Source organism: Musca domestica, unplaced genomic scaffold (assembly GCF_030504385.1).
Source record: "Musca domestica strain aabys unplaced genomic scaffold, Musca_domestica.polishedcontigs.V.1.1 18, whole genome shotgun sequence".
NCBI lineage: Eukaryota > Metazoa > Arthropoda > Insecta > Diptera > Muscidae > Musca > Musca domestica.
This window is the reverse complement of record NW_026712238.1, coordinates 12654176-12674495: the sequence shown is the minus strand read 5'-3', so window position 1 is coordinate 12674495 and position 20320 is coordinate 12654176.

Below are 20320 nucleotides of genomic sequence, written 5' to 3'. Positions count from 1 at the left end.
AACATCCTGTTGATTAAATTTAATTTATAATGTATAAATTAAATGTGTGGAGGAAGAGGAAAAAAACAATGGGGTCATATGGAAGTAAATGAAAGAGAAAGGTTAAGTCATGAGGTTGGGGACCCTGAATTGTAGCTCATTAAACATGAATAAAACTGGTATCCCATTAACTAGAGGTATTCGTTAATTTTAGTCAAATGGGATTCAAGTCTAAAGAGACTTTTCCACAAATGATAGTGGAGTCCAGGTAGGTCCCGCTCGTTTATTTGTTTATTTTTATACCCTCCACCTCAGTATGGAGGGTATGTTAAATTTGTCATTTCGTTTGTAATACATCGAAATATACATTTTAGACCCCACAACGTATATATATTCTCGACCAGCATAAAATTCTATGTCGATTTAGCGATGTCCGTCGTCTGTGGAAATCACTCTAGGTTCCGAATGAAATGAAGTAGGTTGATAAAATTTTACTCAAATTTATATTATGTTTGCAGGACTTTTGGTATTGAAAATGGGCCATGTAGGTCCACGCCTTTGTATAGCCCACATATAGCGGCACCTCCCGATGTTCGGTATTTTGATGATTAGTGACATTATTCACAGGAATTGTGTCAAATTTGGTATTTGAGGTTCGTAATGGATACTACAGCCTATGACAGAAAATTGTCTATGAAGGTCCACGTCTTCGTATATCCCCCATATAATAGTACCTTTTATTTTTTGAAAATTGCCAAATTCGTTCCAAATGGTGGAGGGTATTAAAAGTTCCTACCCTTCTTTTTATACACCCAGCCATATGAGGGTATATAGCGCCAAATCGTGTCTCATCGAAATAGCGGTTTTAGAAACTAGGTCTCTTTGCACCAAGTCCATTTCACGACATTCAGAGTCAATCTAGGGATATTCGCCCGTCCGTCTGTCGTTCTGGTTGTCGGGATAGAACGCAAATCTTATAATCGAAGGAATATAAGACTTGATTCAAACTTGGTACATCGTAATATTATTGTTAAACTTAGATCGAATGGCCAATGTCGGTCTACTTCTTCTGGTACCTCCCCCAAAAAAGGTTAAAATTTTTCACAGAAAAGAATTTTCCGAATAGAACAAAAATAGATCGTTCTATATTGTGCAAACATAGTAAATTCTAATATTTTCATTAGTGCTACGTCAGGTGCGCAAATGGAAAATATCATGTACCTACCCCACAAAGGGTCAAAATTTTGAATAATTATAATTCTCATAAAATGTAATATAAGCATCCGATTCTCCTTCACACATCTTAATATTCTTATTGAGATTAAAATCTGGTAAGAAGATGGAATACATTGGTTCTGGTACCTCCCCCGCAAAGTATCAAGATTTTTAATATCCATGAAGCTCATAAAACGCGAGATTCACTCAACTCCATTTGGACTTGGCACATCTCAATATTTCTATTACCACAAAATTTGTTATAAAAATTGTAGAGATCGGACCATACCTCCTGGAACCTGCCCACAACGGGTCAAGATTTCGAATATTCATAACCTTTTTAAAATACGATGTAAGAGCCCGATTGTCTTCAAACTTCGCACAGCCTAATATTTTTACCTATGCAAGATCTGGCAGAAGATGGTATTAGGGGACCACTCCTTCTGGTAGTTCCACTACAATGGGTCAAAAATTTGAATAATTATATATTTCAGAAAATGCAAATTAAGGATTTGATTCGTTTTGAACTTCGCGCATTTCAATATTTCTACTAGCACGAGATCTGGTATGAGGATGATAGACATCGACCCACTTCTTCTGGTACCTCGCCAACAAAGGGTCACAATTGTCAGCATTTATATATCTCATAACTTGCGAAAAAAAGTCAGCGACTCTTTTCAAAATTGGTATAGCTAAATATCTCTCCCAAACAGGGACCTGATGTGGATAAGAAATCTATGGGCCCACTTCTTCTGGTACCTTCCCTCAAAAAGTTGATCACATAAAAATTGGGAAATAAATGTTCGATTTCATTTTAATTTTGCGCATATTAATATTTTAATCAATATGAAGTGGATTTAGATGAATTGGAATACTTCGGTCCGCTATAAACAGGGTGAGAAGAAAAAACTACAACCAACTTCAGACTGCTGTCATTTCAAAGCCACTAGTCCAACAATATTCTGGAGGGTGTATTAAAGCCTTGGGCAAGCAAATATTTTGGTCGTAGACCTAGGACATTCCAATGGGACTCAGCACGCGCCACCCAAGAATGGTTACAAAATGAGGTTCCTCGCTTCATTTCCAGCGTACAATGGCCACAAAAATCTCCGGATTCCAATCCGTTAGACGATCACCTCAAGCAAGCGCTTCGCCGGGAATGGTCCAAAATACCGCAGAGCAACATTCGGGTAGCGTGTGACGATTTCATTGGCCTTTTGAAGGCAATAATTCCTGCCAAATGTGACCAATTCGAACAAATCTAAACTTATTCTAAAATTTGATGCTTTTTCCGACATTTTTGCTTTTATTCAATAAAATTTAAAAAAATAAAAATAAAAAATTTGGTGTTTGACTTTGTTGCAGTTTTTTTATCTCACCCTGTATAACCTCTGATTTTATTTATTGTGAGGGTAATATCAATTTTTTTTATTCAGAAACTCCCAACGAAATTTGATCTAGAGAGATTTTGTCTCGGATTGGATACAATACAAAAAGCAAAGACATAATTCGCCCTTTAAGCGAATTGAATGTAATTTTCATAAAAACTATTGTACATAGATCTATGGTTTATTCTGAGATTTATAGTGAAATTTTGTGAGGAATATTTCTTCCTTGGAAACCTTCTCCGTAAAACGAAATTTTATGTAACATTCAGGCGTTAAATTGAAAAAAGTCCGGGGAATAGTTGATTTAAAAAAATCAATAATATTTTCGTTTTTTCGGAATATTGATAAAAAATATTTTGGCATACCTACTATGGAAATAAAAATGTCTTGCTTTGGCAACTTATAGTATAATTTGTTCAAGAATATTTTTGTCTGTGACATCTTCCGTCTAAAATGATGATTCTTTGGAGATTTTTTCACATCCTCACACGAGGTACGGCCTTAACCCTAAAAAAATATATATGTATAAAAAAATATATATGAATTCCTGGCCTGATATAGATAAGATTTACACTCTTGACGTCTTCTAGTTCTTATACTAGAATTTTATGACAAATAATTTTGTGGAATATGTTTACTTGCTACGATCCCGTTTAAAGAGATTTTGAAGCTATATTTTTAAATAAGGACAAAAAAATACCCCTTTGTTGACTCTCTTTTTTCTAATGTAAACTTTCAAAACGGCGATACATGTGCCTTCTTTTTTTAGCTCTACTTTCATACTCTATTGGATTTTCCTTATAATTATTGAAAACAAGTAAGTGAAGGCTATAGTCGTGCGGGCCCGACTATGTGATACCCTTCAACACTGTAATATGTTAGAAGCTTTAGATTTCGCTTTGAAATGATGTCAAGGAGTACTTCCCAGATATTACCCTTAGAATTTTGAACAGGGACATTTGCCCAATATTTACGCACTCCCCAGTGCTGTTATTTGTTATGGTCCATTTTACACCTAAATATAATCCAATGGTCAACCAAAATGCTAAAATTCTTCCCTGTCCTTAATTCTCTTTTTAGGCGTGTCGATTGGTTTCAATTGTTGCGGACAATAGGCCTAGCCGTTCTGAGCCTAACCCTACCCTCGTGAAAGTTTTCATAAGGATCGGACGATAATTGCAATCTGTATATAATATCCCCAAACTGTGTTGTAAGGTGAAAAAATATTACAAAATATGCACTTCAATATTTTAAGTCAAATTGAAAAAATCGCATGCGATAAAAAAATATGGAAAAATAAAAAATATCACAAAATACTACAAAATCTATACTAACATCGTTATTGGCATCTTTTTCTGCGGTTTTTTAGATTTTATTTTTTTATGCCAAGAGGACATTCTGAATTGACCAAATTTGTGAAAATCGGTTCAGCCATTCTTGAGATATAAACATTCTAGCTAACATCCCCTTCCTTTGTATATACACATTGTATATATTTCGCTATATAAATCCGATATATTTGCTATCTGCACCTACGTAACGGTCAGAATTGACCTGTTCGTCTATTTGTGATTTCGCCGGGATTAAAAATATTCGCTGTTTAATGGAAAATTTGACTTTTATTTAACACACATGTTATGGTATATTTTACCCACTACACATTACCCGATGACCATAAAATTTAAAAGACTTCGGCCCTAAGCTCTAGCTCCGTGCTAACTTTCGCTTTGATTGGTCTATAATTAGAACAACTGCAAAATCAGGATTTTTCAGTTTTTGGTCCATTTCAACCCCTAAATATTATTCGATCATCAAAAGAAATAGGGTTCTATTCTGACCCTAGCCCCACCTCCATTCTAAATTTCGTGAAGATCGGGCCATAATTGCGACCTGTAGAGTGATTACAAATTAACATGGACAGACGGACAAATGGGCGGACGGACATACATAGCTAGATCGACTCAGCACGGCGAGATAGGAAGATCCATATACACTTTCCTAAGTGGGAAATCAATATTTCGTGGTGTTACATAATTTTTGGCCCAATCAAACTTATAATACCCCAACACATAGTGTTGTAGGGTATAAAAACTGATTTTGTCGCACAGTGTAATTAAAGTTGATCATTAATATCGAAAGAGAACCACAATAATAATAATATTCAAAGCTAGTTAGTTATTACCTTGTATCTATGAATATACACACACACACATGTCTATAGAAATAAACATACGAACATACATAGAACTTAACATAAATGACATTTTTCACATCAAAGCATACCGATGATGAATGTACCGCAAAACCAATGTCTTAATATTTCAAGGTGTTAAGTACTGAAGCATGGCAACCATTTGACATACATACAACTTTGATGGCCAATACATATCGACACCGACACACACGCACACACACAGCTCCCAAAGCTGATGCATCGTAATCTTAATGAATGCACTTAACTTGAAAATGTAAGGAGAATTTGAAAATGGTTATGACAAACGTTGACAAAGTCATCCAATCAAATTAACAAAACAGTCTGTTGTTTGCTCTTCAATAATAGCTGCAGCAACAACAACAACGACGACGACAGATGCTATAGCTTGGTTAACTGTCTGAATGCATGACTCTGGTCAACCATACATTCGTCTGTACATATTTCCATCAATGCCACTATGCCGGGCAGTTATAAGCAAATGGAACAAATTTACATATTCGATATCTGTTTTCATTTCAATCCAGACACACACACACACACATCTACAAACGCAACAACGACCAAAAACGCAATAAGTGTTGAATTAAAATGTCACTCAGCCAGACATTTTGTCTACCTGGTCGTTATGTCTGTGCGTCGGTGTGTCTACTCTAAATTACTATGATTTAGGATTACATTTTTGATTATGCAGATGAAGTAGCACAAATTTCCATTTTAAATTTTTTAAAACTCTGATAAGTGCTCCCTAAAGCCTGGTGGCAACAATGTGGAGAATATCAGTCGGTTTGCCGACAGATAAATTATCTTAAATATGTTTACATATCTAACCATATGAGACCATGAGACAAAAATTCACAAATTATTTGGAGAAAGTAAATTTAATTTTTTTCAGCCCTCCATCATTTGGGAGGAATTTGCATTGAAAATGCCGGTATAATTGTAAAAATTCGAATTTTCAGTTTTGGTGCTACACGAAAACGTGGATGTCTACAGCCAATTATCTGCCCGAAAAAGTGGTGCCTATTACGAGCTCCAAACACCAAGTTTGAGATAAAAAAAAAAATTAGCTAAAATCATCAAAATATCGAAAATTGGGAGATACAGTCATGTGAAGGAAGATGTGGACCTGAATAAGTAATTTTCTGTCATATAACAAAGTTGAAATAAATCCAGTAGAAAGTCTGACACAGTTATATGGGGACCATAACCAAATTTGGCCATATATAGAGAGTTCTCTGCAGGGATGTTGCCACACAAACACACACAGACAATTTACAGCAAATTCCGGTTACAATTGTGACTAAAATAAGTAAAATACCTTAAACCTGGCGGTACAGTTATATGTGAGGGCAAATCGTGGACTTATTTGACCCATTTTCAATAACAAAAGTTGTGCAGATATAAAATAAATTTGAGTAACATTTGATCTCTCTGATCTCGCTAGAGTGATTTCCAACTATGGGCGACAATCGATATAGAATTTTATACTGATCAAGAATATATATACAGTGCGTAGGATCTAAAATGTACATTTCGAGGTATTACAAATGTGATAGCAAACTATGGTGGATGGTATGAGAACACGCTTTCTTTGGCCAGGAAAGCCAAATGAATGGTATAGTCGCCCGATATATTGAAAAAAGGAAATTCGAAAAAGTGTTTTATAATGTATACTATTTTTGGACCAGTAATCCTTATATATATTCTTCAAAATCCTCGAAACCTTAACACAATTTTTACAAATAGTCAATGATTGTTTTACAATAATTCTTTGAAAGCCTCTACAATTCTTGGTCCGGAATTTCGAAAATTATAATTTATATCGACATCCTATATCCAAACAATTTCAATAAAACGTCCACCAAATTTTGGTTGGGTAGTCATAAAAAAAACCACGATGTAGAAAATATTTTATATATGACACATCTTTCTCCAGAAAGACACTCGATCCTTAAAAATCCAAAATGGGAGTCAGGATGTTCTACAACATTTTTCTTAAAAAAATATATATTTTTTTTAAATCCACGATTTTTACCCTGGAAGTCCCTACATCCGTTTTTGGTGAGAAAGTACTACAAATAATTTTCTTAAAAAGCACAAAATTTTGTTGTTTAGGGGGTCTTTAAACTCATCTCATGGAACCATAAGGACATAAACGATGCATGGGTAAAACATTATTTAAAAATTTGTTGGAAAATACAACAAGTTTGGTCAGGAGGTCCTTTCAATGATTCTTAAACAAATCAACAATTTTTGGTCAGGAGTCCCTTGTTGTTTGGACGAAAGTTTTTTTTATAAATGTTCTTAAATTAACATTTCACCGATTATTCTCTTAATTCATAATTTGGTCAGGGATCAATGACGCTGCTCCAAAATGTGCTTAAAAAATGTTTTTCAAAAAATACGCCATGTTTTAAAATATTCTTAAATAAATCCACGTTTATTGGTCAGAAGTCCTTTTAAAAAAATGTAAATCATGATTTTTGATCACGAGAACTTTTAATATATTTTTAAGTAACTACACTATTTGTGGTCCGCAAGTCATATAATATTTTTTTCTGAAATATCCAAGTTGTTTGGTACCGAAGGTCCTTCAATTTTTTTTTCTTCTCAAGAGGTTTTACACTATTTTTAATCAAGACGAATTCCAAAAAAAAAAAAAAAAAAAAAAAAAAAAAAAAAAAAAAAACATCTTCAGGAAGTCTCTAAACAAATTTCATAAAAAATGCAAAAATGTTAACCAGGAAGAGATTATAAAAAATATATTTTTAAAACATCCACGATTCTGCAAACGGAGTAAGATTATTGGGCAGGATGTTCTATTGGGCAAAAATGTTCTTTAAAATATCTACGATTTTTCGGTCTGGACGTTCTTCAAAATATTTCATAAAATGTTAATAATTTTTGTCCAGGACGGCCACAACTCACAATTTTGGTCGGAAGTTCAATAAATTCACAAATCCTAAAAAGAGGGATCCGTAAAAAATGTTCTTAAAAATTCACGATAATTTGTCAGAGATTTTTGTTTTTTAACAAATCCATAATTTTTTTTGTCAGGAGATCCCGGATAAAATCCACAAATTTTAGAAAGGACATGCTCCGAAAAATTTATCTTAAAAGTGAAAGGTCTGGTGTCGAATTGGTTAGCAGCTCCTTCAGAATAATTTCTTAACAAATGAACGATTTTGGTTCAGAAGGTCCTTCAATTCTTTTTTTTTAAATACACGATCAAAAAATATCTTAAAAAAAACAAAAATGTTAGCAACATTTTTTTTGCTAAAAATCTTCATATTTTGGTTAGGACATCAAAAAATCACAATTTTTGGTCGAGAGGTCATGCATAAATTTTTGTTCCTGGAGGCAAAAATTAGTTCTACAAAATCGACCAGCTTATATTAAAAGGTTCCTCAATAGTCTTAAAAAAAGGATTTTAGTTCAGTGCGAAATCTAGTTAGCTATTGGATTAAGGAATAGGATTGGAATCCTCAAATTTGGTATAGAGGTCTCTGTTGATATGAGATATGGAGGCATTTTTGAAAATGTGTACTATAATTGTACAAAAAGTAATAATAGTGTCACTGTTGGTGTCAGTGGTTGAAAGAAGGAGCTGGTGTTGGATATGGGCAATATTTTTATACTAACTGGTACTAAATTTGTTAATGGGGGAACTTACAGGTCTGAAATGCTGAAATTTAATATTAATGTCACTGTTGGTATCTGAGGTTGAGATATGGTGTTGGGATTGCAAAAAAGTACTATAATTTTTGGAGAAGTACTAAATAGTACTAATTTTGGATCACTCTTGATGTCTGGGATGGAAATATGTAAATTGTTTTGGATACGCATACTAAATGTTACAAAAAACAAGTTGAAAATTATCAGTCGGTTCTGTCGGCAGACGTATAACCTCAGCCAATGTTCGATTATTTAAAAATATTTTGACTTCTTTTATGATTATTCAAACTCTTGAGCCTCTATGGAGTGCGTTCTGAAGGAATGGGTCAATATTTTCCATATCATATCGGACCTAAATAAATACGATATACATAATGCGACGTGTGAGGTTTGGTCTATATTGTTAGCCTTATCATAAAATCCCTATTCATCTCAAGAGAAATATTTAGATATAGCAAGTTGTAAAGAATTGTCTGATGACGTTTGCAGCTATGTATCATCCTCACAACAGATCTGTTGTTAGCAAAAATATTTATATCAGTGAATCTTGAAGAGAGATACGCGCTTATTTGGCTTGCTTTGACCGTTTGGTTTCCCAAAATCTTGAACCCTGTGTGGGCGAGGCTCCAGAAGAATTGGTCAGATCTCTACCATCTTTATAACAGATCTTGTGTAAATGGAAATATTGAGTATGAATGGAATCGGATGTTAATTTCCCGTTATATGAGCTTCTTGGATAATTCAAATATCCGATATATCCCATCTTCGCAACAGATATTTTGTTAGTAGAAATAATGAAATGTGTGAAATATAAAGAGATCCTGATGCTTATTTCGGATTTTATAAACGTTTTGGTTATTCAAAACTTTGACCCTTTGTAGGGGAGATACCAGAAGGAATGATCCGATCTCTACCATTTTTATAACACATCCTGTGTTGTAATTATTTAAAATTTTGAACCTTTGTGGGAGAGGTACTTGATGGAGTGGACCGATATTGTCCATTTTCGCACCTGACCTAAAACTGACGTAAACATTAGAATTTGCAAAGTTGGAGCAAAATTTGATTACCGTTTCCCTTTCTGTGCAGAATATGTATTTTTTGAAAATGTTGATCTTTATGGGGGAGGTACCAGAAGGAATTGACCGATACATTCCATCGGTTTATCCTTTCTCTTTCTGTGCAATAAACTATTTTCATTGAAAATTTTGACATTTTGTGTGGGAGGTACCAGAAGGAGTGGACCGATATTGCCCATCTCCGTACTCGATCTAAGTTTGACAATAATATTTTGATGTCCCAACTTTGCATCAAATCGGATACTCCCTTTGAGAGTCGTCGGGCGCACCAGCTAGATCGACTCCAAATGTCCTGAAACGTATTTGGTCCAAAGAGACCTAGGGTCTAAAACCGTTAGACACGTTTTGGCCGTACCAAATGATATATACCCAGTGTAGCCATATGACTGAGGGTATAATAAATCTGGTAAAGGTTGAAGGGATAGGTTAAAAATTCAGAAATTTGATATTGAGGTCACTGTTGATTTTGCACTTGTTAATATAAATAATATATGATAGTTATTGGTCCATTTAAACTCCTAACCATTTCAAGGCCCATCCCTTCGGAGCCTACCCTTACCCTTATGAAAATTTTCGTGAGGATCGGACTATAATTGCAATCTTCATATAATGGCCACAACCTGTATTGTAAGGTGATAAAATATTACAAATATCAATATTATAAGTCAAATTGAAACCAGTAAAGAAAGTCCTAAAGTCGGGCGGGGCCGATTTTATGATACCTTACACCACTTTGCTAATTTAGTTGAGCTCCACTTAATAATTAAAAGTTTTTTTATGGGAGAATTCAATCATACACGCTATGATTATAATTATAATTTAAAATTCATTTGTATCTTTTAAATTCGGACTTATATTGCCCATTTGGTGCAAAATTAATTTGAAATCAGATAATGATATATTTGGGAACTATATCCAAGTCTGAACCGATCTCGATAAAATTTGGCAAAGATATTTCTGAGCTGTATTTGATATATTTCCCTGAATATCGTTGTTACGGAGTGCACATTACGGCTGTGGGTAACAAATATTACAAATCGGATGAACAGTATATAGGAAGCTATAGCTATATCTGAACCGATCTTCACCAAATTAGACATTCTAGCTTCTAGACTCAATTCGGTCGTAAGTGCCAAATTTCATCCAATTTGGGCAAATATTAGACGTTCGATGTACAATTAAAGGTAAATCGGACGAAGTTATATATGGGAGCTATATCCAAATCTGAACCGATCTCGATAAAATTTAGCAAATGTATTTCTAAACTGTATTTGATATATTTCCCCAAATATTGTTGTGGCAGAGTGCATATTACGGCTGAGGAGGACAAATCGGATGAACAATATATATGGGAGCTATAGCTATATCTGAAGCGATTTCCATCAAATTTGACATACTTATTTTCAGGCCCAATTTTGTTGTATGTGCGAAATTCCATACAATTAGGGCTGATATTACACGTTTGGTGCACAATAAAAGGCAAATCGGTCGAAGATATATATGGGAGCTATATCTAAATTTTGACCAATTATCTCCAATTTCAATAGGGTTCGTCCTTGGGCCAAACAAATGATTTGTGCGAAATTTCATAGGGCAATAAATGCGAACTGTACTTTGTTTACAAAAATACATGGACAGACGGACGGACAGACGGACGGACGGACATGCATAAATCGACTCAGAATGTGATTCCATGCAGATCATCAAAAGGAACTATGGGTCTATCTCGTTTTCTTTTGCCTGTTACAAACAAATGCACAAAGATATAATACCTTGACCACCTTGTGGTGTAGGGTATAAAAATTAAAATTCCGGGGCTTTGATCATGAAGATCTTAAAATACTGTTTTAGTTTTGGTTAATGTTTTTTGATTTTGATCCGGAAGTTATTTAAAATATATTCCAAAAAATTTCCAAACTTAGTTCAGTGTTCTCGCAGGCGATTCGGCTTCTGCTTCCGCCATCGGCCTTCGAGTTACTGGTCCACAGAACGTCTGGCTTGTTGCTCCTCAGGATTAGTAAAATATATTAACTTAAATTGTTTGATTTCGATCGCCCAAATAGCAAACGCAGTATACAGCATGAACGTAATCATATTGAGTTACCGTATATCGTCCCCAACAAATTAGGCTCCGATGGTCTGCAAACTATAGCAGTTTGTCGATTTCTCAAATATCTAAAATTCGTTGATAACTCTAGAGTGAACATATCGTATTTCCTATTATCCCGAATCTATATTTCGATTACCTTAACTTCGTCGGCGGCTAATTCTTAGGATTGGAGTTACCGATCTTTAATCCATCACAACCCGATCTTCGTCATAATGGGTTTCAGACTTTACATTAACGGCACACCAGTAATTATTTGCTAGACCGTTACCAAGAAAACTACTAAGGATCTAGCTCTCCCCCCTCGATGAGGATGTTGGCACCCTGAATTTGCAACGTTAATATGCTCTTTGACTGTCCATACCTGTATTTTTGTTTCGACAATCCTATTATGCTATCATCTATATCTGTCAAAAAAGCAACTGGATTTTTATCATCCACTCAAAATTCAACATAGCCTAGCAATATCCTCTCAATCTCCTCCTTTCACCATCCCTTTCCTACCACCACCACGACCACAAACAAACAAGTTAATGAAAACTTATCCAACTAAGTAGTGTGTAAGTATCCCAGCCACTGCAATTACACCTACTAACCGACTCGAAGCCAACTATGTTGCACTGCAGTTGTGGTGACCCCGAAAGGATAGTGGATGCAAGCTTAATGTTGTCATTGTCATCATTGTTGAGTTGACTCCGATCTCTGTTAATTGCATTTATACATTTCGGTTGGCAAAAGTCAGCAGCAATTACTGGTCGAAATGTCAGAAAGTATGATTTTTAAAAATTGCCTTACACCTATGCCGGGCTGTCTCTCTGCTCGTACTGTTCGATGGCAGGCGGAGGGCGGGTTTTTGGAACAACAAGTATAGATTTGCATTTTTAATTAAACTAAAACATAAGCACACAAATACACAGTTTGGTGCAGAAGCATCAGCAGGTTATTGCGGCAAATCTATAGAGGGAGCAAAAAACAGAGAAACAACACCAAAAAACACATTATAGAGAATGCCAACAGCCAACCATCCAACCTTGTTCTCTAGTTGTTGGTGCAAAAACTACACCAACTAGTGCAGAGCGAGTCTGCTGCTGACCGTGTTGCATGCAACATAATTTGTTTTTATTGCACAGTCATAAAAATGCGAAAAACAGAAACCTTTTTGCAATAAAAGTCAATTACAATTTAATGACTTCGTTTTGTATTGTATTCTGAGCGAGATGCTGTTGCTATTCGGATCTGACGACTGACTGCTCGTTCGCTAGTTCATTCGTCCATTTGTCTGTCATGTAAACTTTCGTAACGTTTTATTTTATGCTCTCCTCTTGTCATATGAACAACAAGCTCACACACACACACACACACACTCCAACACGCCTTTATGGGTGGAACCTGACGACGCTTGTGCTTGTGGCATGCAACAACTTTAATGTGTCCAACGATGCACTTTAAAGAGTCAACGACGACGACAATAACAACAATAACATGAGCTTTATTAATGCATCCATTCCATTCCCGTCGACCATCCATCCAACCATTGGTTACTCCATGTCAAGCATGTGGTGGCTGTAACAAGCAGATGATGATGATGCCGATGCCGATGCTGGTGTCCGATGCCATGGCAATTTGGAGTAAAATATTTGTACATTTGTAATCCCTCATTTGTCAGTAAGTTGAACATTCAATTCACTGCTGCAGGCGAAGAAGTGAAGGAGAGATAAAGATTTTCGCTTTCGACATTCAATATTTACAAATTTTGCAATGCCAGGGATGGGAGTACAACAAAAATATTCAAGACTACAACAAAGCAAAACGCCATAATTTTTACATTTTTTTTAAATTTTATTTAATGAAAGGAAAAAAATTCGGAAATAGCATAAAATTTTAAAATAAGTTTAGTTTCTCTGCGGTATTTTGGCCCTTTCCCGGCTAAGCGCTTGTTTGAGGTGATGTGGCAATTCGGTATAATTTAGTGCCAACCTTGCTTTCCAAAATACTTCAGACACAATAGTCCTATGGATTGGTATACGGAGATTTTTGGTGGCCATTGTACGCTGGAAATGATGCGTGGAACCCTATTTTGTAACCATTCTTGGGTGGCGCGTGCTGAGTGCGATGGTGCTAAGTTTGCGTGCGCAAGACTTTAATACACCTCCAGAATATTTTCACGACAATATTCGGCATTCATTCTGATGCCACGAGCGGAGAGCGACAATCGGTTGTTGTGGCGGCTCACACCATCACCATGGCCGGCGCTTGAGTTATGGTGGCCAACCGAAGGTGCACATTTTTAGCTGACCCCTTTGGCAAGTAAACACGATGGACAACGAATGTTTTCTCCTCGGAGAAAATCAAATTCGGCAGTTCACCACTTTCGGCCAAGCGAAGCAACTCTTTAGCTCTTTTGAGTCTATTTTCTTTATGTTGCGGTGTATGTTCTTGCACTTTTTGAAATTTCAATGGCTTTACCCCGAGCTCATTTTTCAATATTTTCCGAATGGAATATTGCGATATGTTCAGCTCACGAGCCATTTTTCGGCCACTGCGACGCGGGTTTACTTTTCTAAGCATTTCTTATGATGTTGATGTTTTCTTCCCTACACTTCCTTAACGTCGGGCTACCCTACCAGTATCACGGTAACGAGCGATGGTACGAGACACAAAAAATGTATTCACATTTAAATGCTGGAGTGCTCTAAGATAGCTACTTGTGGCTTTCCAGCCAAATATAAAGAAATCACACTATCACGCATGAATTCCATCACGAATAACTTTTTTTCTGGAAAATTCTCACCATAATACTTTGTGCGCTTGTAAACAATAAAATGAGCTGTCACTGGAATAATTTTAACAACTGTCGGACGAGTGGCTTAGAAATGACAGCAGTCTGAAGTTGGTTGCAGTTTCTTCATCTCACAAAGTTAATGAGAATTATTTACCTTATAAGTTAGACTATATGTCTACAGTGAAAATCGAGCCAGTCCATTATTTACTTGAAGTTTTTTCTGAGACTCTATTTTGTTTTGGAAAGCATACGAATTTCGTTCGGCTTATATTTCCAAACCTTTAAAAATTTTGACTTGTATTCAAAAGAATATTTGTAGCTATTGTCCCAGTCCACAATTTCTCTGAGAATATTATTTGCAAATAACTTAGTTTTCGTGGCCAACAAGTCGAACATTTTCGTGGGCTTATATCTCTTAAATTAATTGAAACTTGGATTTGCTTTCAAAAGGAGATTTGTGGCAATTGTCCCGGGCAATAATTATTATGAACATTTTATTTAGAAGAAACTTTGTTTTCATGGTCAAAACGCGAATAATGTAGGCAATTTTCCATTTTTATACTACAATTTCTCTGAAAATATTATTTACAAAAACTTCGTTTTCATGCTTAAGAAGTCGAAAATATAGAAAATTCCAATTTATACGGATTTTTGGAAGATATGAACCTTTTCTTCAACTCATATCTCGTAAAGTGCTTGAAACTTTGTCTTACTTTCAAAATTTGTAGCTAATTGACCAGTACTATATTTTATCTAAACACATTATTATTTGTTTTCATGGTCAACAAGAGGAAAATATAGAAAATTTGTGATTTTTTGTTCATTTTTTGATATTTTAGCCTATAACAGCCAAACCATTGAGATTTTCTTTTCAATATTAATTGTAGCCAAGTCAATAGTTAAGAACTCTCTAAAACATTCTAATAGCATTGGAATGACCTGTCTGACAGTTCTTGCCTTTTGAAAGTCCACGTGGGCAAATTGTAGAACATTTTAACCTATAACAGCCAAACCATTGACATTTTCGATCCGATATTAAGACAAGAATTGTAGCCCAGACAAAAGTTAATAACTATATGATTGATATGTTCGGAAAAATAAGCTATTGCCATCCCCGAACCCTTTCTCACCAGCATAATCTGTCCAGGGGCAACTGCACACATTCTACTCTCAATCATATTCTACTCTCTCTCTCTTTCTCTATTTTTACTTTATGCTACCTTAATCTTCCACAACCGTCCATTGTTCATGGTCCACCTCTTCGTGGACGTGGTATTTCCGTTTTATTTTTATTGGTTACGCATGCGCACATGTGAATTGTAATTCCAGCCAAGCCAGAAGGTAGTGTCACAAGAGGTCATTTACCAAACACAATAAAGAAGAAACAGAATATGACTATGATGATGATGATGTTTAAGAAGAAGAAGTCATCCAATTCTACCAGGTTTATTATGACAATGTTAGTTCAAAATTTATTACCTTGTCTGGAAATATAGATGGTTTCTGTCATTCGCCCGTAATGGATGGCATATTTATTTTTTATGATCTTCTTTTCGCTATTTTTATAATGTGTTTATATGGAATTTTCGTATTGTTTGCGGTTTTCTGTGTCCTTGGCAAAGCCGATATACCTATTGGGACGCCATGAATAAAGCGTAAAAAAATGTATGGTGATATATTGAGAAGTATTAAAGTAGGAAAAAGAGCTTATGGAAGCTATGCGAAATATGTGGAAGAACTGGAAAAATGTGTTCACCGCTAATTCAAAACCATTTGTGTTTCCTGTCGGCTTCTCTGTGTAAAATCTTCAATTAATAAAACAAAGGTTTACCGTGACTTTCTTCAGAATTCGACACAAAAAATACATGAAGTCATGTTAGGGTTCTAAATTCCCAAAGGTATAGCGTAACTTTGAGATCGAGTTTTAAACGATGTACCAAAACGAAGACATTATAAACTGCATCATAATTAAATGGTAGAATTGTTATTTGTAATCGATATTCTTTATTTTTATTAATTAATTAATTTATTTTTTTATATCCCATTTTTATCTATCGCATCAAGCAATAATGTTGGTCATGTAATATATGGCCATGGTGTATTAAATTGAAAATCGAACATTTATATCCAATTATTGGGAAATCATAACTTCCATATTCATCTCAGGTTTCTGGTTGAGAGAAATATTTAGATATAGCAAGTAGTAAAGAATCGCTGACTTGTTTCGCAATTTATGACAGATACAAGTATTGACAATTGTGACCCTTTGTGGGTGAGATACCAGAAGGAGTTCCCAAATATATATCTTCACAACAGATCTTGTGTTAGCAAAAATATTTATATGTGTGAAATTTGAAGAGAAATGGATTCCTATTTCAATTTTTTTGAGCGTTTTGTTTTTTAAAAGCTTGAACGCTATGTGGAACAGATAGCAAAAGAAATGGTCCGATCTCTACCATCTTTATAACAGATCTTGTGTTGATGGGAATATTTTAGATGTACCATGTCTGGAATGGAATCGGATGTTGATTTCGCTTTTTTATGAGCTTCATGGATATTCAAAATTTTGAGCGTTTTTGAGGGAGGTACCAGACCTAGAACTGACGCAAATATTAGGATATGCAAAGTTGGAGAAAAATCGGAATATCGTTTTTCTTACTGTGCAAAAAATATATATTTTTTGAAAATTTCGACCATTTGTGGGGGAGGTACCAGAAGGAGTGGACCGATATATTCCATCTAAGCACCAGATGTGAAAAATTTGAACACAATCGGAATCTTACATCACATTTTATGAGAGTTGTGATTATTCAAAATTTTGACCATTTGTGGGGGAGGTACTTGATGGAGTGGACCGATACTGTCCATTTTCACACCTAACTTAGCACTGATGCAAATATTCGGATATGCAAAGTTGGAGCGAAATCGGATTATCGTTTCTCTATCTGTGTAAAAAAAATATATTTTTTTTTAAAAAATTTCGACCATTTGTGGAGGAGCTGCCAAAAGGAGTGGAGTAAACACCAGACCTTGGGTTAATATAAATATTGGGATGTGTGAATTTTGAAGTCAATCGGACTCTTAGATCACATTTTATGAGAGTTGTAATTAATTAAAATTTTAGCCCTTTGTGTGGGAGGTACCAGAAGGAGTTGACCTATATTGTCGATTTTCACACTTGACCTAGCACTGACGCAAATATAAGGATATGCAAAATTGGAGCAAAATCAGATTAACCTTTCTCTTTCTGTGCAAAAAATATATTTTGTAAAATTTCGACCTTTTGTGGGGGAGGTACCAGAAGGAGTGGACCGATATTGCCCATCTCCGAACTCGATCTAAGTTTGACAAAAATATTACGATGTACCCAGTTTGGACCAAATCGGATACTCCCTTCGAGAGTTACCATGCGCACCAGCCAGCCAAACAGACGGACATCGCTAGATCGACTCCAAATGTCCTGAAACGGATTTGGTAGAAAGAGACCTAGAGTCTAAAACCTTTATTTCGACTAGGCACGTTTTGACCGTATCATATATACCCTCTGTAGCCATATGGCTGAGGGTATAAAAATACCGAATATAGCCGTTATATTGGGGTCTCTACGATGGGAACCTACATAGACTTTGTTTGTCATAAGCCATTACCATATTCAAATTAAAAACTTGAAATAAACGGTGAATAATGTAGCTAAAATTATCAAAATACGAATTTCGGGAGGTACCGTTATATGGGGGCTATACGAAGACGTACACCTGCACAGACAAAATTATCTGGCTTAGCCTGTGGTATTCATTACGATATTCAAATACCAAATTTGAAACCATTCCGGGGAATAATGTCGCTAAAACCATCAAAATCATTGAAATAAACGGTGAATAATGCAGCTAAAATCATCAAAATACCGAATTTCAGGATGTACCATTATAGGGAGGCTATATGAAGACCTAGACCTGCATAGACAATTTTATGTCACAGGCGGTAGCATCCATTGCGAACTTCAAACACGACATCTCAAACAATTTTGGTGAGCATTGTACCTAAAATCGTCAAAATACCGAATATAGAGAGAGGTGCTGATATATGGGGCCTATACGAGAACCTGGACCTGCATAGACAATTTTCTGTCACAGACTGTAGTTCCCATTATAAACTCTAAATACGTAATTTGAAACTACTTCGGTAATTAATGACGCTAAAATCATCAAAATACCGAATATAGGGAGGTACCGTTATATGGGGGCTATACGAAGTCGTGGCCCTGCAAGACAATTTTCTGTCATAGGTGGTAATATCCATTTTGAACTTCAAATACGAAATTTGAAACCTTTCCGGTGAATAATGTCGCCAACAACATCAAAATACAGAATATCAGGAGGTACCGTTATGTGGGGGCTATATGAAAACGTGGACCTACATGGCCCATTTACGAACGGACAGGCAGACAGACAGACGGACATCGCTAAATCGACTTGGAATTCTAAGCTGATCAAGAATATATATAGTTTGTTGGGTCTGACATGAATATTTCGAATAGTTACAAACAGAATGACAAAGTTGATATACCCTCCATAGTATGGTGGAGGGTATAAAAAACTACTTGAAGATTCAAGTCCTAAAACTATTGTAACGTCTCAGATTCCTCCGTTTGCTGAGGTTAGCTCACGGTGGCCAGAGTTCGTCACAGAAATTTATTTCTGTCAGCGACGGGAGTAAGGAAAATACGACTCTTTATTAATATGGGATCACCCCGGTTTATTGTTCTTCAGTTCAATTTATTTACAACCGGGATTTTACACAGAGTCCTTGGAGTGATCTCGAATATTCGTCCGGCTCCGAGATAAGTGGACTCCTAGCAGCATCCCCGGTTTCTTATCCCAGTGGCTTCGGCAACTCACTGGACTTGACCCAGGTGTTCTTGAGCGGCTTTGACAACTCGCTCTTCCCCTTCCTGGTGGCTTTACTAACTCACTCAGGTATATCGTTGTCCTGGGCTTCTTTCGCTTCGGCGGTCGCGTTTCCAAGATCTTTGGTTTCACTTTACTCACCTGAAGTTGCAAAAATAGGCTGCTTCGTTGATCTAGACTCCTGTTGGCCTAGTGACTCTCAATCGACTGTCCCCCCTGCAACTTTCTACTTTCCTTTTATAATCCGGTGTCAACAACTTGCCGACGTCCTTTAACTGCATACGCAGGCGCATTGTTGCTAGTTGTTTACAAGTTAGCCGCGCAATGCAGTCCCTACGACGTGCATTTTGTTGCTAGTTGTTTACATGTTAGCAACGCATTGCAGTCCCTGCAACGTGCGTTTTGTTGCTAGATGTTTACGCATCACAGTTCCAGAGACTTGCGTATTGTTGCTGGTTGTTTTCGAGCCAGTAACGCATTACCGATCCAACGACGTGCGTTTTGTTGGTAGTTGTTACAAACAAGCAGCGCATTGCAGTCCCTGTAACGTGCGTTTTGTTGCTACTTGTTTACGATTTAGCCACGACGTACGTTTTGTTGCTACTTGATTTGAAGTTAGTATCGACGTGCGTTTTGTTGCTACTTGTTTACAAGTTAGGATCGACGTGCGTTTTGTTGCTACTTGTTTACAAGTTATCATCGACGTGCGTTTTGTTGCTACTTGTTTACGATTTAGCAACGACGTACGCTTTGTTGCTACTTGTTTTCTTAAGTTAGGATCGACGTGCGTTTTGTTGCTACTTGTTTTTCTTATGTTAGGATCGACGTGCGTTTTGTTGCTACTTGTTTTTCCCCCGATAAGCGGTCAGTGGCAACAATCGAAAATAAAGGGAAATATAAGTTTTCTTCCAATTAATCCATAATTGCCATATATTTACTAAAAAAAGGATTCATAAAATATAAATAATTTCCG